At 37.0% G+C, this 18805-nt stretch overlaps 1 protein-coding gene and 1 pseudogene across 8 annotated transcripts in view; both read right to left on the bottom strand.

The window, feature by feature from the left end:
* Nucleotides 1-18805, bottom strand: part of RABGAP1L (RAB GTPase activating protein 1 like) — a 677120-nt gene that overhangs the window by 612998 nt on the left and 45317 nt on the right. The window lies entirely within an intron of this gene.
* LOC133069716 (U6 spliceosomal RNA) lies at nucleotides 16412-16483 on the bottom strand (annotated as a pseudogene).

Raw genomic sequence — 18805 nt, 5'->3', positions numbered from 1 at the left:
ACTAAAACTCAAATAAAATCCAAACTCCCGGCCATGACTTAAACACCTGACACACCCTTGCATCTGTCACTTTTTCATTACAGCTCTTTAGTCATGTAAAGTTCTTTCCCACCTTAGGTCTTAGCACTTATCACCTGCCTTCATATGGCTGACTCCTACAGGTATCACCTGCCATTCATAGACTCAACAAATATTTAATGAGTCCCTACTACATGACAGAAATTGTAATGGGAACTAGAGACTAAATAGATAGTGAGATGAATGTAGGGCCAATTTTCTTAGACCTAACATTCTTACTGATGTGTTAAATAATACAGAAGAAAGTAAATTAGGATCATATATTGGAATAAGCACTGGAAAAGATGCTGAGAAGGCAGGAGGCAATATGGATCCAATCGACACTTGGATTTAATAATGATGAGCAAATCACGGAAAGACCTAGGGAGAAAGAACTTTATGTAGAAGAAACAGCAAATACTGGGTGGGACAAGAAGTTTGTTCGGATTTTTCCACATGATATTTCGAACAATCTTCTTGGCCAATCCAATCAAAAACCGAGATGTAAGAGAAGGCTGGTTCAGTTTCTAGTGGGGTCACTGCTCCTTTCTCCTGGGTCCTGGTGAGCACAGGTTTTGTCTGTGCCCTCTGGGAGTCTGTGTCCCCAGACTCAACTGCACTCATCTCACAGGAGTAGTAACAAAGTAATGCCCCAAATTCTCCAAGCTAGGCTTCAACAGTACATGGACCAAGAACTTCCAGATGTTCAAACTGGATTTAGAAAAGGCATAGGAACCAGAGATCAAATTGCCAACATCTGTTAGATCATAGAAAAGGCAAGAAAGTTCCAGAAAAACATCTACTTCTGCTTTACTGACTACACCAAAGCCTTTGACTGTGTGGATTACAACAAACTGTGGAAAATTCTTCAAGAGATGGGAATACCAGATCACCTGACCTGCCTCTTGAGAAGCCTGTATGCAGGTCAAAAAGCAACAGTTAGAATTGGACATGGAACAATAGAATGGTTCCAAACTGCGAAAGGAGTACTTCAAGGCTGTATATTGTCACCCTGCTTATTTAACTTATATGCAGAGTACATCATGAGAAACGCTGGGCTGGATGAAACACAAGCTGGAATCAAGACTGCAGGGAGAAATATCAATAACCTCAGATATGCAGATGACACCATCCTTATGGAAAAAGCAAAGAGGAACTAAAGAGCCTCTTGATGAAAGTGAAAGAGGACAGTGAAAAAACTGGCTTAAAACTCAACATTCAGAAAACTAAGATCATGGCATCCGGTCCCATTACTTCCTGGCAAACAGATGGGGAAACAATGGAAACACTGAGAGACTTGATTTTCTTGGGCTCCAAAATCACTGCAGATGGTGACTATAGCCATGAAATGTTTATAAAAGACACTTGCTCCTTGGGAGAAAAGCTATGACAAACCTAGACAGCATATTAAAAAGCAGGGACATTACTTTGTCCACAAAGGTCCATCTAGTCAAAGCTATGGTTTTTCTAGTAGTCATGTATGGATGTGAAGGTTAGACCATAAAGAAGGCTGATCAGTGAAAAATTGATGCCTTTGAACTGTGGTGCTGGAGAAGACTTTTGAGAGTCCTCAGACTTCAAGGAGATCAAACCGGTCAATCCTAAAAGAAATCAACCCTGAATATTCATTGGAAGGACTGATGCTAAAGCTGAAGCTCCACTACTTTGGCCACCTGATGTGAAGAACAGACTCACTGGGAAAGACCCTGATGCTGGGAAACATTGAAAGCAGGAGGAGAAGGGGACGACATAGGATGGGATGGCTGGATGGCATCACCGACTCAACGGACATGAGTTTGAGCAAGCTCTGGGAGTTGGTGATGGACAGGGAAGCCTGGGCATGCTGCAATGTATGGGGTCACAAAGAGTCAGAGACGACTGAACTGAACTGAGAGAGAGAGAAGTTGCTCACTCGTATCTGATCCCATGGACTGTAGCCTACCAGGCTCCTCCATCCATGGGATTTTTCAGTACTGGAGTGGGTTGCCACTTAAGAGAAGGCTTACTGAGAAACAGAAAGGAGGCCATGATAGCTTCAAAATAATGAGGATAGGTAAAAACACATTCGTCCCTCACTATCCATGGAGAATTAATTCTTGGGACCCACCAAAGACACCAGAATCCACAGAGGCTCAAGTATCATAATTGACATTACATATCCTCGATTTGTCATCCGCTTCAACCAATCAGACTGTGTAGTATTGTAGTATTTATTGAAAAAAATCTATGTATGTGCAGACTCAGACAGTTCAAACCCATGTTGTTCAAAGGTCAACTATATTTCGTATGAAATGAAATACAGATAGAAAGGCAGAGAGCCTGAGGTCATCCCTGACACTCAGTTCAGTTCAGTTAAGTCACTCAGTCGTGTTCGACTCTTTGCAACCCCATGAACCACAGCATGCCAGGCCTCCCTGTCCATCACCAACTCCCAGGGTCCACCCAAACTCATGTCCATTGAATTGGTGATGCCATCTATCCATCTTATCCTCTGTCATCCCCTTCTCCTCCCGCCCTCAATCTTTCCCAGCATCAGGGTCTTTTCAAATAGGTTAGCTCTTTGCATCAGGTGGCCAAAGTATTGGAGTTTCAGCTTCAACATCAGTCCTTCCAATGAACACCCAGGACTGATCTCCTTTAAGATGGACTGGATGGATCTCCTTGCAGTCCGAGGGACTCTCAGGAGTCTTCTCCAACACCACAGTTCAAAAGCATCAATTTTCTGCGCTCAGCTTTCTTTATATGACAACTCTCACATCCATACATGACTACTGGAAAAACCATAGTCTTGACTAGACGGACCTCTGTGGACAAAGTAATGTCCCTGCTTTTGAATATGCTGTCTAGGTTGGTCATAACTTTCCTTCCAAGGAGTAAGCGTCTTTTAATTTCACAGCTGCAATCATCATCTGCAGCGATTTTGGAGCCCAGAAAAATAAAGTCAGCCACTGTTTCCACTGTTTCCCCATCTATTTCCCATGAAGTGATGGGACCGGATGCCATGATCTTAGTTTTCTGAATGTTGAGCTTTAAGCCAACTTTTTCACTCTCCTCTTCACTTTCATCAAGAGGCTCTTTAGTTCTTCTTCACTTTCTGCCATAAGGGTGGTGTCATCTGCATATCTGAGGTTACTGATATTTCTCCCTGCAGTCTTGATTCCAGCTTGTGCTTCCTCCAGCCCAGCATTTCTCATGATGTACTCTGCATAGAAGTTAAATAAGCAGGGTAAAAATATACAGCCTTGATGTACTCCTTTTCCTATTTGGAACCAGTCTGTTGTTCCAAGTCCAGTTCTAACTGTTGCTTCCTGACCTCCATACAGGTTTCTCAAGAGGCAGGTCAGGTGGTCTGGTATCCCCATCTCTTTAAGAATTTTCCACAGTTTATTGTGATCCACACAGTCAAAGGCTTTGGCATAATCAATAAAGCAGAAATAGATGTTTTTCTGGAACTCTCTTGCTTTTTTGATGATCCAGCAGATGTTGGCAATTTGAACTCTGGTTCCTCTGCCTTTTCTAAAACCAGCTTGAACATCTGGAAGTTCGCAGTTCACGTATTGCTGAAGCCTGGCTTGGAGAATTTTGAGCATTACTTTACTAGCGTGTGAGATGAGTGCAATTGTGTGGCAGTTTGAGCATTCTTTGGCATTGCCTTTCTTAGGGACTGGAATGAAAACTGACCTTTTCCAGTCCTGTGGCCACTGCTGAGTTTTCCAAATTTGCTGGCATATTGAGTGCAGCACTTTCACAGCATCATCTTTTAGGATTTGAAATAGCTCAACTGGAATTCCATCACCTCCACTAGCTTTGTTCGTAGTGATGCTTCCTAAGGCCCACTTGACTTCGCATTCCAGGATGTCTGGCTCTAGGTGAGTGATCACACCATGGTGATTATCTGGGTCGTGAAGATCTTTTTTGTACAGTTCTTCTGTGTATTCGTGCCACCTCTTCTTAGTATCTTCTGTTTCTGTTAGGTCCATACCAATTCTGTTCTTTATTGTGCCCATCTTTGCATGAAATATTCCCTTGCTATATCTAATTTTCTTGAAGAGATCTCTAGTCTTTCCCATTCCTTTGTTTTCCTCTATTTCTTTGCAATGATCACTAAGAAATGCTCTCTTTATATCTCCTTGCTATTCTTTGGAACTCCGCATTCAAATGGGTATTATCTTTCCTTTTCTCCTTTGCTTTTCACTTCTCTTCTTTTCACAGATATTTGTAAGGCCTCCTCAGACAGCCATTTTGCCTTTTTGCATTTCTTTTTCTTGGGGATGGTCTTGATCCCTGTATCCTGTACAATGTCAGGAACCTCCGTCCATAGTTCATCAGGCACTCTATCAGATCTAGTCCCTTAAATCTATTTCTCACTTCCACTGTACAACCATAAGGGATTTGATTTAGGTCATACCTGAATGGTCTAGTGGTTGACAGTTAAACTAACAGTTAATTCTGAATTAGCATGTAACTCAATACTAATGTGCACTGTGGTAGCTTATTCAAATGAGATGTCCATTTTTAATAGAGGTTTTCTTTATCCCAAGAGAATGTCAGATATTCTGCCATGCTAACAAGGAAACTAATAGTTTACCATATGTAATTTTGTGACCTCTTCCAAACACACCCTGCACCTCTCATTCTACTCAAAATTAAGACAGCTTTTAATACAGTCATAACAACCCTGCCTTGAAGGGCCTTAAAGATACTCTTAGAAGTTTGCTGAGTACTACTACTATCTTAATAGTGAAGGTATTACTAGTACCTTCACTACTAAAGCAGGGTGAAGGAGGAAAATTAAAAAATGGCTTAAAGCTCATTATTAAAACAACTAAGATCATGGCACCCGGTCCCTTCACTTCATGGCAAATAGAAAGGGAAAAGGTGGAAGCAGTAACAGATTTCCTCTTCTGAAGACTCTAAAATGGCAGATGGCGACTGCAGGCATGAAATTAGAAGATGATTGCTTCATGGCAGGAAAGCTATGACAAACCTAGAGAGGGTGTTAAAAGACATCACTTTGCCGAAAAAGGCCTGTAGAGTCAAGGCTATGGTCTGTCCAGTAGTCATGTACATATGTGAGAGCTGGACTATAAAGAAGGCAGAATGCCAAAGAATTGATACTTTCAAACTGTGGTGACTCTTGAGAGTCCCTTGGAGTGCAAGGAGATCAAACCAGTCAATCTTAAGGGAAATCAATGCTGAAGTTACACTGGAAGGACTGATGCTGAAGCTGAAGCTCCAATACTTTGGCCACCTGATGCAAACAGCCAATTTATTGGAAAAGACCCTGATTCTGGAAAAGACTGAAGGCAGAAGAAGAGGGTGACAGAGGATGAGATGGTTGGATGGCATCACTTGATGAACTTGGGCAAACTCCAAGAGAGGGTGCAGGACAGGGAAGCCTGGCATGCTACAGTCCACAAGGTTGCAAAGAGTCAGACACAACTTGGTGACTGAACAACACCTAATACCTTACAGGACTGAAGACGGCTTTGAACCTCAATATAGAGACAACATGCTTATCAAATTTACATACAAACACAATGAAAGTCAATATTTTAAAGTGCAAAGAATGAAAAGTCAATACTTAAAATATTTCCACTGGCAAGCAATAACATTTAAAGAGGGAAAGTATAGTCTTTTCAATAAAAAGTGTTGGGAAAATTAGATATCAACATGCAAAAGAATGATGTGGACCCCAACCTCATACCATACACAAAACTCAATTCAAAATGGATTATAGACGTAAATATAAGAACTAAAACTATAAAACTCTTAGCATAAAACATAGGAATAAATCGTCATGTCCTTGGATTAAGGATGGTTTCTGATATGACAGTAAAAGCACAAGTGGCTGAAGAAAAAAGAGTTCAACAGTTAAAAGAAAAACAGTTAAATACATTGAAATTTAAAATGCACTGAAAATGACACCATGAAAAAGTAAAATCCACAGGATGAGAATATATTTACAATAGTTGATTATCCAGATTAAATGAGGAACTCTTACAAGTTAATAATAAAAAGACAAATAATTAAACTTCTGTTACCAGCTAAAGAGCGTGAACATTATCACTTTCTTCCCTATAAGAAGAAAATGTTGGACAAACCGAAAAGCAATAGTTTTCTTGGATCCATCAGAGAACTGAGGTCACAGGACAAACTGCCATTTCAAATCTGGGGCAAGCAAGAGAAAGACAGCAACTAAGAGCTGCTGGGGCCATAAACTGGGAGGAACACTTAAACGCTAATTGTGACAAGCTTCCAGAAGCTAAGTATGGGATTTGAGTATGGGAGTGGACAGTGGATTGCGAAAGGGTGGCTTCAAGTTTTTTCATATTTAGTTGGTACTTAATAAGTAATAATAAAGAAATTTCTAATGTTCAAAAAAGAAGAAAATGCTGAAATAACTACATTGATTTTAGACAAAGCCGACTTCAGAACTAGAGGATTATCAGAAATAAAGAGGGGTATTATAAAATAATAAGAGGGTCAATTCTCTGAGAAAATATAACAATCTGAATTGAGTATGCATCAACTTGAGGTAAAAACTGGCAGAACTTGAAAGGAGAAACAGAAAAATCCACTATTATAGTTGGAAATTTCAACACCTCTATCTGAAACTGACAGATCAAGCAGACAGAAAATTAATCAAGACATACACGACCTAAATAGCACTATTAGTCAGCCTGATCTAATTGATGTTTATAAAATACTAATCTAACAAGAGAAGAATGTACATTTCTTACATTACAGAGAACATTCACCAAGGGAGACCATATTCTGGACCATAAAACACTCCTTGGTAAATTTTTAAAAATTAAAACTATACAAATATTATCAAACTCATAATAGAATTAAACTAGAAATCAAGAACAGATAGCCCGGAAATTCCCAAATATTTGGAAATTAAATAACATATGCCTAAGTAACCATGAGTCAAAGACGAAACAAGGAAAGATTTTAAATACTTTTAACTAAAGAAAAACGAAAATATAACACATTAAAAGTTGTGGGATATAGTGAAAGCAGTACTTAGAAATTTGTTGCACTGAATGCATACATCTATGAAAGAAAAAACATCTAAAATCTAAAAAAACATCTAAAAACTTACGCTTCCTTAGAAACCTTAGTAAACTAAAAAAAAAAAAAAAGAGGGGGAGCATATAAAAAATAATAAACAGAAATCAATGAAATTGAAATAGAAAAGCAATACAGAAACATTTAAAAATAAAAAAAAGGTTCTTTAAAAAGATAAATAATATAGATAAAATTGATAAAAGGTCTAGCCAGGCTAAACAAGAAAAAGAGAATACACAAACTAGCAATATCAAAAATGAAAGAAGGTCATCACTACCAATCCCCTGGATATCAACAGGATAATAAACAAATATTACAAACAATTCTATGCCCACAAATTTGGTAACTTAGATGAAACGGACCAGTTCCTTGAAAGATATAAAAGTACCAAACTTCACACCAGGTAAAATAGAAAATCTGAACAGCTCTATATCTTTAAATAAATTTAACCAAAAATAATTAATAAGCTTCCAAAAGAGGAAGCACTGGACATAGATGGCTTCACTGGCAATTCCAAAGATTTAAGGAAGAAACAGTATCAATTCTCCGTAATCTCTTACAGAAAATAGGAGAGGAAATACCTTCTTACTTATTCTATGAGGCCAGAATTGACCTAATATTAAAAACTAACACCAGAGTACAAGACAAGAAAAATATAGGTAAAATATTATAAAATCATACTCAACAATGTTTAAAAAGAATTATACCTTAGGTATTCAAGACTGGCTCAAAAATTAATCAATGTATTCAAACATCAATAAGCAAAAGTAAAATCACTATCATGTCAATTGATGCAACATCCATTCATTATAAAAACTCTCAGTGAACCAGCGATTGATGGAACTGCCTCAACTTGATAAAGAATATCTACAAAAAAAAAGAAAACACCACCCCTACAGCTAACACCATACTTAACTGTGAGAGACAGAAGAGACTGGACACTTTCCTTTGAGACTGGGAACCATGTAATGATATCCCCTCTCTCTCACCTCTGATTAACATTAAGAAATAAAACTGTCTTTATTCACAAATTACATAACATCATAAGAAATAAAAGCTATGAAGATTAAAAAGGAAGAAATAAAACTGTCTTTATTCACAGATTACAGAATTATCTATGCAGAAAATCCCAAAAATCTATCCAAATTGAATGAGTACAGAAAAGTCACAGGATACAAGAGCAATATACAAAAGTCAATCTCTTCCCTACATACAAACAATAAAGAATTTGAATTTTTCATTTTTTAAAAAGTAATACCATTTACAGTAATACCAAACAAATGAAATAATTATGTAAAAAACCTATAAAAATACCTGTAGGATCTGTTCATAAGTAGAAACCTACAAAACACTAATGAAAGAAATTAAGGGCAATCTAAAAGATGAAAAGATACTCAGTGTTCATAGATCAGAAAACTCAGTATTGCTAAGATGTTGATTCTTTCCTATTTAAATACTTAGATTCACAAAATAACTTGTTAAGACTGAATAAACATATTTAGCACTCACCTGTCGACACAAGGACAGGGGACCAGGACAGGGGACCGTATCTATTTTTATTTTATTCACCAACACATCCCCAGCACAGTACCTAATACATACTATGGACTCAACATCTGTTTAACAAACAAGTCAATTATTTTGGATATAGCAGGCTGGACTCATGCATCAGAAAGGAAGTTGTAATGAATGGATTCTAACGTCACTTTAAATCTTAAGATTCTCATTCTACATAAAGTGCAGAAGATTTCCATTCCAACAAGTCAATTCAAAATATAACCTACTAAGTCTACTATTATGCAGCAGAATAAACACTAAGCAAAATGTTACTTTTTATTTATATATGGTTATTTGCTATCACATCAAATCAAAAGAAATAGCAGCTGGAAATTTTTCAGTCTTTTAAATAACATGGACCTTCACTGTTCTATGAACTCAAGACTAATACATCCATTTCAACTCAGCATGTAAAACAGAGCAATGCACAAAAGCAAAGCTGCCTTTAAAATGCATTTTGTTAAAAGTCTGGCCTATTATAACCCCAAAATTATAATGCAAAACCTGACAAAGGATTTCTATATCTCTTCAGGCACAGAAGAAGAAAAAAAACAAAACACCAACACTGGAACTATAGTCTAGGCATAAACATTTTTATTTTTATTTTTAGGGCATTTTAATGGTACATGAGAATAAGAAAAGCAAGCAGTGCTACAGGAAGTTTAATGTTTCTTCTATCCATCTTCTTCTCCTCTGCTCTAAACCCAAATATGTTCTATAAACTGACTGACTTAAACCACTTAAACACACATTTCCCCCAAACCTATGGTAATTCTGAGCTTCCCAGGTGGCTCTAGTGGTAAAGAATCTGCCTGCCAATACGGGAGATGTAAGAGACACAAGTTCGATCCCTGGGCTGGGAAGATCCCCTGGAGGAGGAACCCATGCCAGTCTCTTGCCTGGAGAGTCCCACGGACGGAGGACTCTGGTGGGCTCCAGTCAACGTGGTCACAGAGACTTGGACACAACTGAGCATCAGAGCACAGAGTAATTCCAGAAATTCCATCAAGTGAAATAGCTTTTCTTACTTTAATACCATATGCTGCTGCTGCTGCTAAGTCACATCAGTTGTGTCCAACTCTGTGTGACCCCACAGACCATATAATTTTGTCAAATGAGCAATATATCTATATTAACACCTCACTTGGAGACCTAAAACTACAATTTTCACATGTACAAGAAACAGTACAACATTCAGCAAAGCCTAACTGGAAGCTATCTTCTTCCCAAAATAACCAAACACATTCAGAACCACAAAATCGTGGTGTGGTACACATGGTCCAATTTCTTTCTGTGCCAAATGTGGTTGTTAGCCTACTTCTTCTTGCTTTAAGATTGAGGGCTTGTACCTATTCATTTTCAAGTGATGCTTGAACTAAAATAGGAAACTGAAAATATGAGTGTGAGTCAAAACTGGTAAGCTGGGAGATAACCAGACATGAAAATTAGAATGACTATAGTAGATCCATTATAACAGTGGAAACAGGAAATATTCTTAACTTACAGAAAGAAAACAGACATGAATAATTTAAGACATCATTTACCAACCATAATTCCTCTGTGCTTTGAAGAATTAAGTTAGTCCTAGAAAAAACCACCATGACCTCTGTTTACTAACCAGTCCATCTGCTATTCTAGTTATCCAGGCAAGGGCCACACCAATAGTGTATGTATGTGTGTCCCTGCCTCTGATTCAAGGACAGAAGGACCTTATTAATTCACATTACTGTAGTGGATACCTATTTCTATTTGTCCAGCAATACTCTCCAAATCTTTTTTTCTGAAAACAAGCTTTCCCTCTACTCAAATCATATGGATTTTATAGAAACCTCAACCCTGTGGCCAAACAGATATAAAGTTGAACACTGAATCCAAACTAGACCAATTAACCCATATCCCTTCTTATAAATGGAGAAGGAAATGGCACCCACTCCAGTAATCTTGCCTGGAAAATCCCATGGACAGAGGAACCTAGTGGGCTACAGTGCATGAGGTCGCAGAGAATCAGACACAACTGAGAGACTTAACACTTCCTATAAATTCTTTTTGAATAAGCATGCTTAAATTGTGATTCTGTCGCATGGTGTCTAATAAAGTACTAACATAATTATATGCTAGCAATAAGATGTACAAGATATATTTTAACAGGCTGAAGATGGCCATATGGTTTCATATAGTAATATTTGTGGGAAAAGAAATATAGGTGAAGAAGAGAATCTGAAAAGCTGACAATAATTCCCAGATAAATGGTACAGTGAAAGAAATGAAAGAAAGGAAAAAAGTAGATAAAACACTTATTTGAAATAATTGTAGGAAAGAAAGATAATACAAGTACTTATAGTCAAAGCATGATTTAAAAGGCAATAGAAGAATGTTCTGTAACCAAAATAGGAAGCCATCAAAATAGGACAAAGAGGAATTTTAAATGGTTGGCACATTACGATTACTGCTATATATTTAATATTCCTATGTCATAAAAACAGACTGCAATAGAGGAAAAAAATTTTAACCTAAGAATTTATATTAGGGAGGTGAGATGTGTGGAGTGATTGAAGTAGATGAGATTACTGTTACCAACTTTTTACTTCCTCCCTATTACAGAATTGTGCGTTTATGCCCCTTGCCGTGTTGATTTTTCAACATCCTCAACTGGAGTAAGTGAAGCAAAATACTTCCCTGCCCAAGTAAGTTTGGGCTTAGCCATGTAATTTGCTTTGGTCAATGAATATCAATAAACAAAACCTGAACAGAGACTTTCAAAGGTATTTGAGTTTTTTGACTTGGTTTCCTGAATTTCTGTCATTTATCATAAGAAGAATATGTACCAGGAAACTAATGAACCCAAAACGCAACATGAAAAGACCTGAATCCAATCTACAGCCTGAAGAGTCTCCCTCACAGACTTACAGAACATGCATTAAAAGCTAAATGTTTGTCATAAGCCAAACACTCCAGCATTGTTACACAGCATTACCAGAGTAATAGCTAATTCATAAACTTACTATATTTAAATTCCTTCAGCATTATTATACTATCTTAAAATAAAAATCAGCTAAAGCTATCATTTGCAACTAATAAGTTAATTTCCAAGATGAGATTGGCATACTTCTTAAACTATTGCCTAAAAAAATCTAGTGGTCTCTATAATTTTCATTTATATTCCACTGAATTACAATGCACATCAATAATCTATCCTTCTAATACTAACATTCAACCTTAAGTATACTCAATTGCATAAAGCTTTGACCCATGCATTATACTGCAGTTTAGAATATCTCCTAGGCAATAATACAAATGAAAAATATCCTGAAAACAAATACAATAAAAAATTCTAATGAAGACTGACTTTAACTCTAGATTTTCCTCTTGGTTTTTCCACCACAACTATATATGCAATCTATTCAAGAATAAAGTTGATGAAGTTATACAGTTATACAGTTGATGAAGTTATACAGTCACTTTTTGCCTGAAAAAACAAGGATTGTCAGCTAAGCAATTCGGTCAGTATTCCAGAAACTTGGCTTAAGACCAATAGCCAGCTTTATGCCCAGAAGGTACAGGCATATGGTCAAGAGGAAAAAATTCATCACATGACAGACTACACTAGGGAGTCCACCTAACTATAGTCCCCTTCCTCTGCTGGTCTAATAAAACCATCTAATACTTCGTATGTTGTATGCTGCTGCACAAAAGTACAAAACAGTCAACAACCTTGAGTTCCTTCTGGCCCACTGTGTTCATGGGAAAGGCATCTATCTCACTTCTGTGAACATGATGGTTTATCTGAAAAATAAGAGGTTTGACTAACTGACCTCGCTCTAAAAACTGTACACATCATTTATTTTCTGAATATATCTGTAGATGAAGAAGAAACAGAATACAGATGAAAAGGTTGAGGCACAGAGAAATTAAGTAACTTCTCTAAAAAGTTACAGAGTCAGAAGTAGAATTTAGAAATCCTCTGTTAAGAAATCTATTTACTAGCAAACTATCTTTCCAAGAGTTGGAAACTATTTCACTACTGTAACCCAAAGTTGGGTCCAGCTGCTCGTCACACAAAAGCCAATGAAGAAGTGAGGCTGGAGGAAAGAAAAGTCTGCTTTAACTTGGATGGCAGCAAATGAGAAAGGGGCGGGGGGACTCTCTCCAAAGACTGACTCCCCCCTTCACTGACAATCAGTAGGTTAGAGCTTTTATAGGCTGAGGGAGGGGGCTACATCCAGAAACAGCACAGTCAGTTCTGACACGCGTCTTGAAATTGGTCTTCAGTGGTCTGACCAGCATCATCTTGATTGTTTTAAGTACGGATAATCTTCAGTTCCAGTGTTGGTTTGTTTCCATTTCTTGAAGCCAGTTCTCGAAATTGCGGCAGTTTATGTCATGGCTACAGTCTGGTCATCACGTAGTTAACTTCTTCCACCCGGTGGGGGTTTCAGTATCTACAAGACAGCTCCTAGGATATGGCTCAGGCTATTATCTATAGCCCTAAGGAGACTAAAGAGAAGAGAACTAAAGGAACTAGAGAAGAAACTAAAGGTCCTTAACTATGCTTAGTGATTATTATTATTTGGTCTCCTTTGTTTGCTTTCCTTTGTTTCTGCATGTTCTCACTTCTTTGCTTAAACTTACTCTTTGGCTAAACTCATTTTCTGGCTAAGGACAAAAGGCAAGCAGAGAACATGGGGGGACAAGGCACATAGGGTCCTGCTCTGTTTGACTATTGCAAACATTTTCATCTAATTATCTCTTCTGCCTTCACATAATATACCCTAGAAAGTATGCCAAATCCCCCAGTTTGGCATAACTAAGCAGAATTTGGTAACAATAAGCAGAATTGAGAGAGGAAAGTAGTGAATTAAAATTTACTGTGTATTTCCTATATAACTGGCACTAAGTTAACACAAGATGTGGTCATTACCAATTTATTACTTCTAGCATGGAGAGATTCAAAGCAGCAACCAAAGCTTCATGAACTGGACAACTAGACATGGTTTCTGAAGCTAAGGAGAAGAATAAGGGTTTCCCTGTTGCTCTCTTCAACTATTTGATCCGTACAAGCTCAGCAGTCAGGGAAGACTCAGTAATTGTCCAAGAAGACATTGCCCAAGCATCAACACAAATCAGGAAATTAAGTCAAAAGATTTTTTTTTGTCCCTATTAGAGCCTATAAGCAAAGACCTGACTTCTGTCTTGGAAGCACAGGTCCTCCGGGGTATACTAGAACGCTGAGTATTTCTAAGATGACTGACTTAACACCTTCCTGCTCATGAGAAGAAATTTAAATATACGGTGCACAAAAGCTTCTTGGCATATAGTGTGAATGTATGTTTGTATGTGTGTATGTATTTGTGCCTGCCTAGTTCTACAGAATTACTGATCCACATAAAAGAACTAAAATTCATGAAAATCCCTCAGATTAACTAGGTTTCAAGAAAAGCCATTTTTCCTTGATTTTAGACTTTCTAACAAAGGAATAATATATAATAATACTTCCTAATTTTTTCAGTAAAATGACTCAGCAGGATGCTTATGGGGAAAGTTAAGAAATGTGAAAAAAAAGTTTTGAAATACTAAAAAAAAGGACATCCAAATTCTATTGCACAAAAAACCAAGAATAATCTGAAGAAGTTAATATTTTCTAAATATTAAATTTCATAAGAAAACAGTTTCTATGAAATTATATAATGTCATGTATCTACAAAAGCAAAGGGGAAGAGGGTCTTACTGAGTTGAAACTATTAACTAAAAACAGTTTTCACTGTTCAATGGAAAAAGAAGTCAAAATAAAAATTGTTCTAGTACTAGTTTCTACTTTATAAGTTTTCACTCTCACAAGGCAAACAAAACCCAATGATACTTTATATCATTAGAAGAGTAAATTATTCAATGGCTTCATAACCATTTCTACTGAATATCCTACATGAAGAATGTTTTTCAAATGTTTTCTGATATTTTAAACAGGAAAAATGCGACAAAATACAAACCACTCTACTTTACAAGTTTTCACTCTCACAAGGCAAACAAAACCCAATGATACTTTATATCATTAGAAGAGTAAATTATTCAATGGCTTCATAACCATTTCTACTGAATATCCTACATGAAGGATGTTTTTCAAATGTTTTCTGATATTTTAAATAGGAAAAATGCGACAAAATACAAACCACCAGAAACCCAATATTTGATGGCTTCTCACCGCCCTAAACCCACATGTCCATCTTGGTATTTGTCATGCCTTTGAATCCTGGGTTACAAGCCACAACAGACTTGCTGCCATACTGTGGGTAAAGAATGGAGTGTTACAGCCTCATGGTCTTCAGTGCCATTCACACAGAATCCAGTTAATTTTTTAAGAACTTTTCGCTGTTGTTGCTAATGCTGAACATGTATTTTGACAGGCATACCAAATATCTAAGAGACATTCCAAACGCAACACATTCAAAAATCATACTTCCGAACGTTCCCCCACCAACCTTACCAAGTCATCCCACACTACCCTCCTATAGACTTTTTCATCTTGACTGATGGCAACTCCATCCTTCTAGTTACTCCAGCCAATATTAGAGTCATGTTACTCCTTTCTTTTTCTCTCCTTGACCAATCAACTTCTTTCTCCCTCACTCCCTCCCTCTGACTTTACAGCTATACTGTCAGCAAATTCCCTTGGTTCTCCCTTTAAATCACATCCAGAAATCATCCATTTCTCATTACTTCCCTTGCCACTATCCAGTTGTACCATCATCTATTACCTAGATTATTCTAAAAGCCTCCTAACTAATTTCCCTGTTTCTTTACTTGCTCCTCTATGGTCTATTTTCAAAAGCAACCAGAATGATACCTTTAATGTAGTTCTCACCTGTCCTCTGACCCCTCCAATCACTCCTCCATTTCACGCATATACAAGCGAAATAAGTTTCAACGCCATTACATGCCTGTACTACAAACTTACGCCTCCTCATTACTCTCCTCACCTCATCTTACTTTACCTTTGTGACTTACTCCCTACAATTCTCTGCCTGGTTGCCTCAACTCCACCTAAATGAGCTCCTTACTTTCTCCTGACTGAGCTGACTTTCTCTCAAACTCCTGACGCACATACTCTGATTGTTTCAAAACAGAACACTCTTCCCCCAGATGTCTGCCTGACTAACACTTTTAGTCCCCTGTTCACGTGCTGCTCTGTGCTTTGTCGCTCAGTCATGTCTGACTCTGTGACCCCACGGACTGCAGCCCATCAGGCTCCTTTGTCCATGGGGATTCTCCAGGCAAGAAGACTGGAGTGGGTTGCCATGCCCTCCTCCAGGGGATCTTACCAACCCAGGAGTTGAACCGGGGTCTCCTGCATTGCAGGTGGATTCTCTTTTTTTTTTTTTTTCATAGAAACTCCCTTTAGTAAATGTCTGGTGGTTTGTACCATCCAGAAAATACAATCTTAACAATTCTCTGTGGAAAATTCACCTGTTTATTTTTTTACTTTTTGATTTTTAAATTTTTTTATTTTTAATTGCAGTAGATTTACAATATTACACCAGTTTCAGGTGTAGAGCACAGTGATTCAGTATTTTACAGATTATACTCCACCAAATGTTATTATACAATAATAGCTATAATTCTTTATCTGATACAATATAAACTTGCTGCTGTTTTATAGTTTTTAATCTCTAAAAATATGGAATGCTTCACAAATTTGCGTGAGGCCATGCTAATGGCCTTTCTAACGGACCCTTGCGCAGGGGCCATGCTAGTCTTCTCTGTATCGTTCCAATTTTAGTAGACGTGCTGCCGAAGCAAGCACTGCAGGTGGATTCTTTACCAGCTGAGCTACCACGGAAGCCCTATTCATAACTTTAATAACAGTCCTCCACCTATTTCCCCATCACTAACTTCCAATACCCCTTTATCTTACTCTACTTACTCTTTTCCCAGAATACTTATTTTCTTACATACAATCAATTTCACTTTAGTATTATATTTACTGCTACACTAGAATGTATTAATAGCATCTTCAAAGGTAAGGATCTTTCTTTTATTCACTGATGTAACCCAAGCACCTAGAAGAATGTCTGGCTTGTAGCAGACAGCTAAATATTTGCTGAATAAATGAATGTCCAAGATGAATAAACACAAGGTTCCTAAAACCCAGAGAGCCCTGTAATGCCTTCCAGCCTGATCAGGACTTCATCTCTAAAGGGACATTTTAAGAGCACTGCTGATCTCTTTCACTGGGTAACTAACCAGCACACATTCTTGACATTATATAGTACTTCCAAGGGTTTAGGATTTAATAAAATAACCAGAAGACAGAGTAAATTAAAATGTTAGAGACCTCCTCACTGAATTTCCCATTTATGCAACAAAAATGACAACACTTACTAGAGAGTCAGTCATATTAAAAAGCTACTGTTGATATTTTTGAGAGTGTGAATATGGTGGAATCATCCTGAGGGAGTCTTTAGCAATGCATAGTGAAATATTTACTAATTAAATGATATGATAACTGAGATTTATTTCATATAATCTGGGGTAAGCACAGAGGAAACTAGAGTGTGATCATTTTGACATCGCTAAATTGGTAAAAGGTCATAGGAACACTTACATCATTTGCCCTGATTTTGCGTATGTTTGGAAATTGTCAGAAAAAAGGCAAAGTAAGAATAACATGGAAAGGAAGTTTTAAAAAAACAAAAACACAAAAACAACAGCCTATATCTCCTTTTGCATCTAACACATTAGTGGCACCTAAATAATAAATAAAATAAATGATGAAAGACTAAAGTATATGTCAAAACTAAACAATAGTTTCTATAAACTACCATAATAACAAGCAGACTAAAACAAAAATTAATGGCTAAAGTTAGGCCCGCCTTCAAAAGAAAAATGAGATTCAAAGTGATGGTCACAGTGACTTCGGATGTGTATGGATGATTTGGACAGAATAGGAACACAATGAAAAGTCTTCATATTTTTCCAAGGTAAAAGGCAGTGCACTATATTCCAAAAAGGTCATTTATATAAATGCAAACTATAATTATCAAGGACAAGAGAACATGGTTGAAATTTTATGTACCAAATAACACTGCAGCATAATTACTAGAAATACAAGTATCAGTTCAGTGATTCAGACTCCACAATCCCACTGCACTAAGCGCAGGTTCAATCCCTGGTCAGGGAACTAAGATTCTGCATGCCGCAAGGCATGGTCAAAAAAAAAGAAAAAGACATATAAGGACCAACTTGACTAGAAAACAAATATAGCAGGAAACAAAAATACTATCTCAATCCCAGAAAGAACAAGTAAACAAAAAAATTTTAATCTTAGAACTATTAACATAATATAAACTAGATATAATAAAATTTGCATTCTTCAAAACCTACCTTATAACACTGGCAGCAGTTTCAACAATCTCCTCAGCTGATTAAATCTACTCTAGTAAAATATTTGCCTAATATCAAGATGAGAGCTACCCATCGTGCTCATGTACAGATAAATGTTTATCAGCTTTTAATTCACATTCAAGTAACTGGAAATAAAGATCTAATGGATTAAGTACAAAAAGGTATAAAATTTTCCCATCAGGAATAGAAACAGTTATTCATGACAGCTTACTCTGCTAATTTTCCCAAGAGTAAGATGTGCTATATGTGTTTCACATTCTAGGAATACCAGACTGCTAGCTACCACCTACATAAGAACACATATAAAGACATCAAGTACCTAAGACTGTCTAACACATGGTAAACACCAAATATGTACTAAATTAACAAAATTAAAAATCACTAAGCACTTGGACCAACAAACACATCAGAGCTACCATCACAGATTGTTTAAAATGTAAAAATGAGAATACTACATATCAAAATCTTGCAGGTTTTGTTCCACAACACCTTTACAGTAATATTGCATAAACGGCCACAATCTGCAAGTGTCAACTGAAAAATTATTAAAACTAGTAAAAGATTTCCAAAAAAATAACAGCTCTTAGGACACTAAATATACAAAACAGTGCTCGCTGTTGTTATTTTGATATTTCTCTATTTTCACACATTTCACAATTTTGACACTACTAGCCTACCTTTCTTATGCTAAATGCAGTAATTTATATCCACAAGGCAAAGA

The sequence above is a fragment of the Dama dama genome, chromosome 14 (genome assembly GCF_033118175.1).
Source record: "Dama dama isolate Ldn47 chromosome 14, ASM3311817v1, whole genome shotgun sequence".
Taxonomy (NCBI): Eukaryota; Metazoa; Chordata; class Mammalia; order Artiodactyla; family Cervidae; genus Dama; species Dama dama.
This window is presented reverse-complemented; position numbering and strand designations above follow the sequence as displayed.